The 12,921-nt window shown below is 37.3% G+C and overlaps 1 pseudogene; it reads left to right on the top strand.

Annotated features, from left to right (window-relative positions):
- The first annotated feature begins 1,684 nt into the window (after positions 1-1,684).
- LOC139122180 (alkaline phosphatase, tissue-nonspecific isozyme-like) lies at positions 1,685-12,352 on the top strand (annotated as a pseudogene).
- The last annotated feature ends 569 nt before the right edge of the window (positions 12,353-12,921 follow it).

The raw sequence follows: 12,921 nt of genomic DNA, 5'->3' as shown, positions 1-12,921 counted from the left end.
TGAATTCCTCCAGCCCTCCCCCCAACTGGTTTTTTGTGAACGCAGCCTAAGACTTAAACCTTTGCTGAAACTGTCGTCAAGGAAGCTTTCAGCCATTTCAAAATCGAGACTCGAACTCGGGGGGTCACCATTCGTACCAGAGAAACAAATTACCCACGATTTACCGATATTTGAAATAAAAAATGGCCGTCATGACTGGTTTATTCTGTAGGGAAAATAACATTTTTGATTTTCGAGAAACTAAGTCGGTGAAAGATAGGGCAGACTGTGCCCTCAAGTGACGGATCTTTCAGTTTACCTTTTTGCACAGGCGACCCAAGTATTACTGAGTTTTCACACTGTTTTCTCTATCATTTTCTCTTCTTTCTTCATGCTCTGAATGATCGGAATAAATAAAATAAATGGTTTATATAACCTAACCTAACCTAACCTAACCTGTGACTCTTTATTTATTTTACACTCCATTACAAGGACGTATATCTCTCATACACACATGCTGTAATTAATTAGTCAACACAACTAATTATGCTAATCCGTGGACTTATCAGAGGTTGGTCAACATCGGAAAGATAGTGATGTTAATGAAAAAGGGAGTTTTCCACGGATTAGCATAATTAGTTGTGTTGACTAATTAATTACAGCATGTGTGTATGGGAGATATACGTCCTTGTAATGGAGTGTAAAATAAATAAAGAGTCACAGGTTAGGTTAGGTTAGGTTATATAAACCATTTATTTTATTTATTCCGATCATTCAGAGCATGAAGAAAGAAGAGAAAATGATAGAGAAAACTGTGTGAAAAACTCAGTAATACTTGGGTCGCCTGTGCTTTTTGCCGAGCTGAGTCGACGACCCGATCGTGTGAGGCTGCCGGAGCGCAAATTTCCATTCTCGCGAGCCAGAACATTTCCGCTCCGCAGATCTACACAAAAATCATGTAGCGCCAAGCTGTTGCGGTAGAGGGGTGCATGGTTTACGACAAATTTCCCAAAGTGGCCGAACTTCTCCCTTTTTCTTGTAAACTTCAAATAAATTAACTTATTCAGCAGATTTAGCTTATAATCAAGCATATCACACCTTTTGAAATCCTCAATACGCAGGTAGGCTTTAGGAAGCTTTCAGTAATTACAGGGGTGGGCCTGGGGAAGTCCGTGCGCACCTGTACCGTAAAATTAGTCCGTGGGCTAGAGGGGGTCTACGTGCACCCCCCCCCCCCCCCCACAGGATAACAAACTTGTATTTTTCAGAAGCCTTGGGATCCCTAGAATACGAAATGGAATGTTAAGAGAAAAAATATAGGGACGCAATAGCTGTTATTGTCATGTTTTGAAGGGTACCGCAAAATCACCATTTTCCAACCCAAATGCATTTTCGTCAAATCTGTCTTCTTGTAAGTCATGTGCTGAGCTTTTTTTCAATATAACCTCACTTGTTTGGTATCATTAGAAAGGGAATTTATTCCTCTTAAAGATGACATGTTGTTCTATATGCAACATCTTCTACAGTTTTTGTGAAATTTGACCAAAACTTACCCCATACCCCAAAATTTAACATTGCAAATTACAGTAAATCTCAAATTCTACCTGTACAAAAACATTTTTGCTATATATCCGGCAGATATTGTTAACTACTTTACACCCCAAACATTCAAGCTTTCTGAAACCTGAGGCTGATCGGAACAAACATGAATTGTAAGGTGTTATCCATCATCTTAGCGGCATTCTTGTGTCATGATGTCAACTCCCAGCGTAAGTTTGGTTTCCGTTTATTTTTAATATCGTCGTGTTTCTTATTAATTGCGCTATGTTCCTTATCAAAAATGCTCTCGAGGAAGTTGAAGCATCGCACTGCATGAAGCTTAAATCTTCAATTTTTGAAAATTTCAGTGCGGACGACTTCGTATGTTTTTTGTCGAACTCCAGAATGTTAAAGAAAAAGACACTTAAAAAAAGTAAATTTATCTACGTTGCAACCTCTACTCCGGCTGTCAAGAATCACATCATTAGAGCAAATGGACGAACCGTCATAAAAGGTCAATGACAAATAGGCAAGATGTCACAAAAACTTCAATGATATAGAACAGGTGTATGTGATCTTTATCTTTATTTCAAAAAATAATTCGCTTTGGCTCTTTAAGTACTTGCTCTGATTTTGCAAAGGTTTGATTAAGCGGTTAATATTATTCAAAATGTTGCAGTGACACATCGGTTGCTTAGAACAAAGTAAGTGATAAAATATTTCAGCATAAACATAATCTATTTGCACTTTAATCAGACGTACAAAGACTCACTTACTGAATGTGTAGAGTGATAGGTTAAAAACCAAACGAAGAAAGTAGCGGCACAGCCATACTTGTAAATGGTAGTTACTGTTTAGTGAACATTATATGTCATAGTAATTGCTATGCTTAACGGAAGTGTGAAATGTGTAATTTCATCACAATTTGAACAAATCTCCGTCATCCGCAATTTCCTGTATACCAAATATTTAGGACGACTACCGAGCAGTTGTGAAAGGATTTCTTTAACATTTTCGCATTTTAAAGTTAATTTCATTACTTTAAACACCACCCGCTATAAATTAAAAAAAAATAGACAATAGGGCCATACGCCTCGACACAACATGCATTTGTTTACCTGCTTGAATGGCTGAGTCACACTGAAGGAATAAAATCGGTCTTGTAAAACGGGAAAGAAATAAGCTTTGTATTGTACTTGTAACCAAATATGCGTGGTGGGATTCTACAGAAGTTTTCGTATACACGCTGGATTTTGCAGCACCAGAACATTGGAAAAAAATGGCCGAACGTGACTTGAAACGAGCTCTAGGAATCGAAAACAATAACAACGTTGCTAAGAACATCATCTTGTTTCTGGGTGACGGCAACAGTATCAGTAGTATCACGGCAACAAGAATCTACAAAGGACAAAAACAACCTGACAACGACGGCGGTGAAGAGTACGAACTTTACTACGAAAGGTTCCGTCACATCGGCATGTCAAAGGTAAGATATTCATTACGCTCATATTTAAACTAATGGGCAAGCAAGATATCGTTAACTTGACAAAAATATCGTTGTCTGAATTGGCGTTCAAACACTCGTGTGTGGAATAGCCAAGTTAGATTTCATGTTAACATTTTCAACCTTGGTCCGAAATTGAAACAAACCGCAACTTTGTTGCGGCTTATTGTACCTTTCATAAATAACTTGAGGGTTTCTTTTTGTTTTGGGTTTTTTGTTTTGTTTTGTTTTGTTTTGATTTTTGTAGACGTACTGCGTTGATCGACAAGTGACCGACTCGGCCGCTTCGGGAACGGCTTACCTCTGCGGCGTTAAGAGCAAATACAACACAATCGGAATGGACCAGCGCGTGGAAGAAGGCGTGTGCACCTACCCTTACCCTTCTCTCGATTCAATCCTAAAACTTGCCCAAGATGCTGGTATGTGGAAATTTCTTAAATTCGTTTACTGTTGTTTTATTTTTCCGGAGCATGGAACAGCGTTTGCCGGGCAACTCGTATTTTGTCATTTAAAAATCAACTAACTTATGAACAGTTCAAGTGTTCGGAATGCATCGGCGTGTAACAAAATTTGCTATTCATATGTAACTCCATAATATTTCTGCACGTATAAGCTTAGCTATTTTCACGTATATACTTGTGTTCAGTGCAGGTTTTTTTTAAATATTTCCTCAGGTATGGCCACTGGTGTTGTGACAACCACCCGCGTCACTCATGCAACACCGGCCAATACTTACGCCCACTCTGCGGAGAGATCTTTGAAAGCCAGCCTCCCTGACTCAGAGGCAGAAAAAGGTTGCAAGGATATTGCTCTTCAACTAGTGAAAGATAGTTCGGGAAACGATATACAGGTATATGAAGTCTTTTTAAAGAAATATTACCATTGGATATAATATCGACTTTTCTGGCCATTTAGAGGGAAAAATTATTATTATTATTATTGTTGTTATTATTATTATTATTATTATTATTATTATTATTGTTGTTGTTGTTGTTGTTGTTGTTGTTGTTGTTGTTGTTGTTGTTGTTGTTGTCGTCGTCGTCGTTGTCGTCGTCGTCGTTGTTGTTGTTGCTGTTGTTAACATCATCATCATCGTCATCATTTTTACGTGTCCCGTGCAGAAATGACATGAAAAATGTATGGGTTTTTTTTTTGGGGGGGGGGGGAATGGAGTTCAGGGCAAGAACGCCGTTTGCTCGAGCTTGTATCTCCGGAATGCTCCCTTGCAAACACGAAATGTGCAGCCTCTCTATGCTCTGAACCTGGTATCCATGCATGCCAGTTTCGTTCGCAATATACAAGAACTAGAACCCGAAAGTTAGACCTAGTTGAGCGTGCATTAGCCGTATTAGAACGAATCTGTTATAATTGCAGAAAATGGATGCTCACAGCGGTCTATACCAAGTGTAATGGCTAAAATACAGGGTTTTATTTGAGCTTCTTTTGTTAAAAGTTCAGAAAGGGGAACAGGAATATCCAAAAGTATAATGATACAAACCATTGAGAGTTTCTTCTTTAGATTCGAACATTAAAACAAATCGTTGTATACTTACATTGCCTTTGATTTCCGAGTTCAAGATTCTGCTACTTCATGCGTCATTTGAAGCGTTCTTTGACATGCGAATTGGCGATGATCACATTCGAAACTGACGTGGGCAACGCTTGAAAGAGATTGTGCTGATTTCTGAGAGCGCGAAACAGTACAGAAAATATTTAAAGAGCCAATAGCTTTAACTTTTGATGATTTTTTTTTTTTTGGTTATTTTCAATTTGTATACCAAAAGGAAGTTTTTTTTCTGCTCCAAAAAGCATGTCGGAGCATCCACTATTTAGCTAGTCAATATAGCGTCTACAGGTGTAAATGCACTATTATTGTTGATATTTGAATTCAAGTCCGGACCAGAATGAATCCACCCGTCAACAATAACAATACAGTCTGAACATGTACAGACGGAGTTGACAAGCTGAATGCTGTGTATCTAAACATGCTTTGGGGAGAAGAGAACTAAATCATGGTTGACATTACAAAAACAAAAAAACTTGGGGAAAATCTTCATCAAAAGTTATAGAGTTCTTTTTTTCTTTGTCTGTTTTAAGGTCGTACTAGGAGGGGCCGAAGAAATTTCATGCCAGATACCGCTGCAGATCCGGAATATCCTGACAAATATGGAAAAAGAATAGATGGGCAAAACTTGATTTATGACTGGTTAAAATCGAAAGCTGGATCTAGCGCTTCATATGTGTGGAATGAAGAAGATTTTAATGCCGTGGATCCAACAAAAACAGATTATCTCCTCGGTAAGGGATGTTGACAATAATGCACCGTGCGATACCGTGTCGTGGATTTTCAAAAACACTATTGATTTTCATTTTAAAGGGACATAAGCTGTAGCTTGTGGCGAGTTTTTCAGAATGCTGCATCTGTATATCAACTACCGTGTCTGAACCTAATCCGTTTGTCATCCTGAAATTTCGAGTATTCTTTTTGTCAACATAGCTTGGATGTGTGTAGTGATCATTGTTTATTGTTTACAAATGAATTCTAGTCCGGACTTAAATACAATTTTCAACAATAACAATGAAGATTATACTCATATAGGTTGTGTGGGTATGCTAAATACTTGGTACTAAATTACAGTTTAGGGATTCAATGCAGAAAGTGTAGGAAAACCACAAGGCAAAAGTTCTGAAACAATAGCCAAAAGATACAGCTTATGGAGCTTTAAATAATGCACCATAGACGAGCATTAAAAAAAATACGTTTTGCTGGCTTTACATGTCCAATCAATTCCACGAAAGAAACAGAAAATAAAACATTCGTTTCTATACGATCTGGCAATCCTCACACAAGGACATTTTTCTCGGTGGATATTTCGGTTTCAGTGGCTTCTATAGTGCATATGAGCGATACCAGATGTTATGCAACTGTGGTAACATAATAGGGTTGATGTCACAAACATACTATGCTGCACTTGTTTTTCTGCGTCGGGTGACTGAATACGTAGAATTGCCAGGTATAAATAGGGTTTCGAAATCCATTAAGGTACATTTGCGTGACAATAATCCTGTAAAGTGTAAATTCATTTCATATAAAATATTAAAATTTCAGGTTTTTATAGTCTGACCCCGAACTTAAGCAAACTCAACTTTGATATGACCAGGGGAAAAAAACTTTTTTTTTTGAAATGGAATTATTTCAGGGAGATGCCCTTATCCCTACGATTTATTCCAACTGTCATTTTAAACACCACTCAGACGCCTAGGGCTTCGTTTTTATTTCAAGTTCGACGTTGCAGGTTAATATTTGAAACTTTGCTGTTATCCCTAGGAGTATTACACTGTGTAATGACATTTCTGTATAATACTTTTACCTATTACTACTTTTAAGACATTTGTATCCAGATGTTTTTATTCTTATAGTCCATTCTTTGTATGCGCATTTGTATTTCAAGTTCTTTCTGTTTATTTTTGTTTTGTCTGTTGCTATTATACTGTTTGTTCGTGTATACGTATTCTGTTTATTTTCTCGGAGTCTGGTATTGGACTCTCGAGCCGAGTCAGATAGACAGGTAAATAAATGAATAAAATAAAATAAATAAAACGTTATTCAGATGCATGTCTTTTGCTCTTAAGTGTTACATATGTACTATATATAGATCTTGCTTGATTTATGTTAATGCAAAATAATCTCTCTTACGCTAACGAAGTATTTACGAAACCAATGGGATCCGCATGCACAATAATTCTCTCTCTCTCTCTCTCTCTCTCTCTCTCTCTCTCTCTCTCTCTCTCTCTCTCTCAGGTGGTAGAATAGACCACGGTCATCACGACGGTAGAGCGTATTTGACGCTCTCGTCGATGGAACAGCTTTCGAAGAGGCCATCGCAAAGTCTGGCGAGCTTGTCAGTGATGATGACACCCTGACCATCGTTACGGCAGATCACAGCTTCTCCTTCAATATCTTTGGTTATCCTGGCCGAGGAAATCCTCTACTTGGTAATGCTACACAACATCAAGTAATGCATTGCATTGCATTGCATTGCATTGCATTGCATTGCATTGCATTGCATTACATTACATTACATTATTACATTACATTACATTACATTACATTACATTACATCACATTACATTACATCAAATTACATTTTGTTGCATAATATTGTATTCCATTGCATTACATTGCATTATATGACATTACATTACATTACATCACATTCAATCACATCACATTGCATTGCATTACACATCCACCAATATTATATTTTTTTCATGCCGCAATGTTAGTGCAAATCAGTGCATTGATTTGAATAGGAATATCAGCGGGGAGTTGGCAGGCCGTATGAACGATGTACGGAGCGGTTTCCATAGTTACCCGGTCCGGTGAAGCCCTTCGACGTTTTCGACGTCATGGTATAACGCCAGATGTAAAATATCCATGCGCGCACTACCATTTTGACTTTCGTTAAAATCTGTTTGATGCTGCTGGTCGATAATGGTAAAACTGTTTGAGAAAGCCCTGCATGACCAGAGATGACCAGAAAGGATTACTAATCCCGTCAACCGAACTGAACTGAACTGAACTGAACTGAACTGCATGTAAATAAGTATTGTAACGCCCCTCCCTGTAGAGATTTTATCTCGAAGCGTCCCTCACGTGGCCAAGGCGTGTGAAGAGCATTGACCCAGATCGTACGAGAAGCAGATAGGAGATAGTGTGATAGTTTCATTATTGCTAATAATTATTGGTTAAGATTTCAATGAGAACAATCGAGAACGGGTTATTCCATGGTGTGATCGTATTTAATCTTAAGAAACAATCAAAGACTGGTTACAACGTGATAACTTTTGTAATTATGTAAGTTTGAAGCTGTATTTAACTTTGTAGCGATTTTCTGTATTTTATGTAGAATAGTTGAACTTTGGGTTTGTAGTTGGATGTATTTTAATGATTTTATTAGTATTTCTGTAAGTGTTTGCTCACGTGTTTACACACGTGAGCATATGTCGCAGCGATGTCTGTCTGTCTGTCTGTCTGTCTGTCTGTCTGTCTGTCTGTCTGTCCGTCTGTGTGTCTGTCTGTCTGTCTGTGGGTCCAATATCTCAAAAACGGCGTATCAGATCAGAATCAAATCTGGTACATATATTCAGTTAGTAAATGGAAAGAACTGATTAGTTTTTGGTGGGTGTTGCTTGCATACTTTTTGCTCATATGCATAATTAATGATTTGAGAAAAAACAGATATACATTAAAAACGACTACACACAATTTGATGCGATTTGCTACAAATGTTGATCATACCAAGATATATCAGCAGTGGGAACCATTAAGGGGTGACATGAAAGATAAATACCAATTTGCATATTTAATGAACTTTCCTAACTAGGGATATATGTCTGATTTGACTTGATCAAAATTAACCAAACTTGGTACGTATATTAAAGATACTATGATTTAACATTATTGAAAGTCATTAAGCGTTTTAACTTCAGCCAATTCCTAATTTGCATATTTCATGAACTTTGTTAATTAGGGATATGTATTTGAAATGACTAGACCAAAGTTGATGCAACTTGCTACATGTATTGAAGCCACTATGATACAACATTTTTGAAAGTCATAAAGCATTTTTACTTCAGCCAATTCTGAATTTGCATATTTCATGAACTTTCCCCAATTAGGGATATATATCTGAATTAACTTGAATGTAATTGTTGAAACTTGCTATATACATCAAAGATACTGTGATATAACATTATTGAAAGTCAAAAGACATTTTTACTCCAGCCAAAACCTAATTTGAATATTAAATGAATTTTCATAATTAGGGATATTTATCTGAATTGACTGATCAAAATTGATGAAACTTGCTATGTACATTAAAGACACTATAATACAACATTATTGAACGTCATTAAGCATTTTCTCTTCAGCCAATTCCAAATTTGCATATTTAATGATCTTTCCTAATTAGAGATATATATCTGAATTGACTTGACCAAAGTTGACAACATTTGCTACACATATTACAGATACCATGATACAACATTATTGACAATCATTAAGCATTTTTACTTAAGCCAATTCCTAATTTACATATTTAATGAACTTTGCTTATTAGAGATATATACCGGGATTTACTTGATCAAAGTTGGCAAAACATGCTATGTACATTGATGATTATACCAGGTACTAGGTTAAAACAATATCGAAAGTCATTTCACATTTTCATATCAGCTAATTTATAATTTGCATATCTAATGAGCTTTTACACCTCGGCATATATGGCTTGAAGGACTTGGCCAACGGTAATTACACTTATGTCTTGCTATATAAAGTGATGATACAATAAGAGCAGTCAAATAACTTTAATATTTTTATTTCAGCTAATTACATATTTGTATACTTCATGACCTTTTAGCATTAATCGGCGGTGATTATTGTTCATTATGTTGATGATAATAATTTCAATGAAGTTGCAAACATGTGGCATTTTACACATAACTTCAATATATAATGAAACACGTGAGCATTTACAGTTCATATCTGGTTTTTATTTTAAGTAGATTGTAATTGTCAGCTATCGCCATGCTTCGTCACTCGTTTTGACCAGCGAGGACGCTGGTTATAAAAAAGGTGGGAGAGTGTAACGCCCCTCCCTGTAGAGATTTTATCTCGAAGCGTCCCTCACGTGGCCAAGGCGTGTGAAGGTCATTGACCCAGATCGTACGAGAAGCAGATAGGAGATAGTGTGATGGTTTAATTAATTATTGGTTAAGATTTTCATTGAGAACAATCGAGAACGGGATATTCCATGGTGTGATCGTATTTAATCTTAAGAAACAATCAAAGACTGGCGGGAAAATTACCACGTGATAACTTTTGTAATTATCTAAGTTTGAAGATGTATTTAACTTTGTGGAGAGCTTAGAATAGAGACTTGACATCAGACCTTGGACGGTAAAGTTACGGTCGCCATCTTGCAATAAAGTACAAGGTTGTGTTAAATCTACATCTTGGTGTGTCAGCTTCAGTTACTGAAAGCATTACGATCCAGACTGGTACCTCAACTCGTAAATTCCCCTAACTACGAGCGCAATAATATAGCGTTAACTGTGAAGAGGCATGTAATAAAAATATCATTACCTGAATATATGGGTTTATGAGCCCGAGAGCAGGTGACAATTTGCCCGATGTCACGAGGGCAAATTGTCTCCTGCTGCGCGGGGACACATAAACCCATATATTCAGGCAATAATATCTAATGGAATATACGGATGCTAGACAATATATGTTATGTTATAGTCCGACGTAATGAGGAAAATGGTCTCTTGCCTCAAGGGTACACAGTTCTTTGTTTTAGCTATCCTGTTTTTATTACATGCTTCTGTTATATGGATTTCACTCAAAAACTGTTTGGATCACGCACAAATGACAATCACATGCTTATTTCCATGTTAGACGAAAATCTGTTGAAAAAAGTGGAACGGTTTTAATTATCGAATGGCGCATTGATGTATTCAAATGACTGTTATGCGGTTTATCAAATTTTTATGCATAATTTTGTAAAAACAGTATCTTCTATGTAAAACACGTAGTTTGATCATGTTTAAATCCCGAATTTTTCAAGTTGAAAATAGTTCAGGCTCTGATGTAATCATCGAGTTACCATTGAATCCTATGGAGCGCGCGACGTTCGATATTATGAGGCATGTAATAAAGAAGGTGATACAGTCACTCTGTTTGACGGTTCAATTTCCAGCAAAATCAATAAAAAATACATAATTTAATTCTCGTGTAACCAATGCTTGTTAAGAATTTCTCAACGTGACTGCAAAATATAAGCTGCTGGCATCTACATCAACAGGTGTCAATGATCTCGAGAAAGACCTGGATGGTCTGCCGCTCACCACGTTGAATTATCCCGGAGGTCCCAGCGCAGAGGCTGTACTGCAGACGATCCGTGAAACTGGCTTCCCCAGATCTGACAAATGTTGACACAGGTAAAAATCTTTAAAATGTTGTGGGCGGTACAATTCTCACTACCGATAAAGAGTAACATTTATTGGACGCTTGAGTTGGCATGGTATATGTTTAAGGTATTTAAAAAGGCTTAGAATATAAAGTGCAGAGAAGCACTTGCTATTGCGATAGGTCAATCATGGGGCCATAAGGCAATACTATTCACAACAAAAGTATAAAAAATGGTTATGCTATTAACAAATTTATCAATATGAACATTTGCTGTTGATAAAAAGTATAATATTTCTGTCATCATGGTCTCGCATAAGCATCCCACTGCACTGGAACCTTAAATGATGTTCAGAATTAACGCCAAATTCGTACAGTTGTAGCACAGTTCCTCGGAAATAGGGTCTAGGCTATAGTCGTAGCATTGCACAGTAACAATGCGCGATCATGCGACGAACTGTGCAACAACCGCCAGAATTTGACATAAATTCTTAACATAAATCAGGAGTCCAGTGCAGTTGTGGGTGTTTATGTGAGTATACAATCTGATTAAAATCAGATGTAAGTACGGCGACGTCTTCCTATGCGTACGCGGTATTCTCTCGCTGTCGCCTCTCAAGAGGCGAGAGAATACCGCGTACGCATAGGAAGACGTCGCAGTACTCTACATCTGGTTTTAATCAGATTGGTGAGTATAAAACGATGGCAGAAATGCTATATCTTTATCAACATTGTTCATATTTATAAATCTATTAAAGACACCATCTTTTATATTTTGTCGACGTCCATTTTCGATTTCAGAGTCTCCAACTTTCTTACAACAGTCCCTCATCCGCAACGAATGGGCAAACCACGACGTCAATATCTACGCTAAGGGTCCCATGGCTCACCTCTTTCACAGCACCCACGGGCAGACCTATATTTTCCACGTCATGAAGTATGCAGCATGTTTGGGTGATTCGGCTGAAGTATGTTACAAACGCGGACGCTAGCGGGAACCATGGCAACAAACAACCGGGAAAAAATCGATATAGTGCATACGGCGGCCTTTACAACCTCCGATAATACGATCAACGAACTGAAGTAAATTCTTTAATTGACAAGGCAAACCCATACTTATCTCTTAGGCAGAGTTTATTCGCGCCGCCTTTATTACTTTTCTCTATGTTTACAGAATGTTTAATCTGAAATTATGTAAAACAGCTCTCAATTTATGTGAATTTATTGCCAGGCAAAGTTTCAAGGAGTTTCAAGAAGTTTCAAGGAGAGCCTGATCGATACTTTAATAGGTTTATAGGGTATACTATTTATTTATTTATTTATTATCTATTTATTTATTATCTATTCATTCATTGATTCATTCATTCATTGATTGATTCATTCGTTTGTTTGTTTATTCTCAGTTAACCAACATGCATGCCACACGCCTCATTTACAGGCATCAAAAGTACATGTTTAATAGTATGTGATTTCACGAAGCTCTGTACACAGCACAACATACAGATTTTTACCATTAATTTGTACCTGATTTGATGATGAACCTGGAATAAACATGTCCATTGCAAAGACCGGAGATCTGCCATATTCTCTGTTACTGAGTTTTAGTCGTGCAGTTTTAAATTCCGTGATACTATCGAACATCAGGTGCGCGTTTCGTCCTGTGTTCTACTTATCTGGAATCCTGCCGTCAAAGCTCTTAACACATGTAACAGGCTTGTTTCAGATCTGTACGCGGGACGGGCTGATCGAGTCCCTCTTTCTTTCTTTCTTTGTTCTTCTCAAGGGTCAAATAGTATTTTGGTTGTCGTATTTTTGTTCGCAGAGATGCATGGATATTTCACCGCGTCTTTGATCAAATAGCGCCCTCGTGCCGAAAAGAAAGCCGCATAAATAGTTCTTCCAAAACAAAATGTGGATGAGGAATAGA

This window comes from Ptychodera flava, chromosome 21, assembly GCF_041260155.1.
Source record: "Ptychodera flava strain L36383 chromosome 21, AS_Pfla_20210202, whole genome shotgun sequence".
Taxonomy (NCBI): domain Eukaryota; kingdom Metazoa; phylum Hemichordata; class Enteropneusta; family Ptychoderidae; genus Ptychodera; species Ptychodera flava.
Note: the sequence above shows the minus strand (reverse complement) of the source record. Positions and strands in the feature narration are given on the sequence as shown.